Source organism: Elephantulus edwardii, unplaced genomic scaffold (assembly GCF_000299155.1).
Source record: "Elephantulus edwardii isolate Elephantulus edwardi_28Jun2011 unplaced genomic scaffold, EleEdw1.0 scaffold00069, whole genome shotgun sequence".
Classification (NCBI taxonomy): domain Eukaryota; kingdom Metazoa; phylum Chordata; class Mammalia; order Macroscelidea; family Macroscelididae; genus Elephantulus; species Elephantulus edwardii.
Window position 1 is genome coordinate 1,939,267 of NW_006399819.1, and position 1,421 is coordinate 1,940,687.

The following is a 1,421-nucleotide window of genomic DNA, read 5'->3' on the forward strand; positions in this document are numbered from 1 at the left end:
CTTGTTCAATTGGCAGCACCATGATGGATGGAGAGGAGATTGAAGTTGTTTACACTTGTAGTTTTCTCGGCTCCACAATCAGCACTTTTGGCACTAGCAGTCAGGAAATCAAAAGATGAGTTGCACTGGGAAAATCTACTATCAGGGACCTCTCCAAAGTACTGAGAAGCAAAGATATCAGTCTAGAGATTAAAGTGCACCTAATCCAGGCCATGGTCTTTGGAATTACTTGCTGTGCATCAGAGAACTGGACAATGACTAAGGAAGGATGACAGAGAAGAATTGATGGCTTTGATTTGTGGTGCTACAGAGGAGTCTTGAACGTACGATGGACCACCAAGAAAACAAATAGGTCTACTTTGGGAGGATAAAACCAAGCTTCTCCTTGGAGGCTGGGGTTTGAAGGTCTGTGTCACATATTTTGGACAAGTAGCCAGGAGGGACTAATTCTTGAAGAAGGACATCATGCTCAGAAAGGTAGAGAGACAGCACAGGAGAGGTATACCCTGGATGAGATGAATTGATACAGTAACTGGGGCAATGGGGGTGGGGTGTTGGAATAAGTGAAACTGGTTCAGGACAGAGAAGGCTTCAGAACTGCTGTATATAGGGTCAATATGGGTCGCAGGCAACTCGACGACACATAACAACATCATATCTTAACTAAGGAATATAATTAAATTTGAAATAAATTAAGGAATGTGTTCCTGTCATGTTGATTAAATAGGAATTTGTAGTATGTATTAATTCCATATTACTGCTATAACAAATTGCTGAAAATGTTCAACTTAACTAAAATTTATGTTCCTATATTCTGGATGTCAAAAGTCAGAACTGGATTTTACTAGACTAATATACAGGTATCAAAAGAGCTGTGATTCTTTCAAAGGCTCTTGAGAGAATCTCTTAATCTTTTTATTTTTGAAAATTCACAAAACTTTTTAGCATATGACTACTTCCTTCACTTTTCAAGTCAGAAAGGCTCAGTTATGTCCTCCTCTTGATGTCATGTGTCTCATTCTCTAAAGTTGGACAAGATTGTAATTTTAAAGGACGTCTGTGATTTTGAGATTAGAATAAACCAGACAATTAAAGTATAATATCCACTTCAAATTTCTTAACTTCAATCACACCTCAGAAAACACCTCTGTTGCATCCACAAGTTAAACGAGTTAATAAGTGTATATATTTGGAGAACTTTTATTGTACCTACCTAAAATTTTGGTAAAAAATTGTCTGAATAAAATTTTAAATAATCTATAGTACTTTTGTAGCCTATTTTTCATATTTAATCATATGAATCTATTCTTTTTCCATAATTCTGTAACAGTATTTTCAATATTTACAAGAAACATTTCCTAAAGAAACAGAATGGGTATCCTTTACACATTTTGTCCTTAAAGATATTTTTAATTTTTATA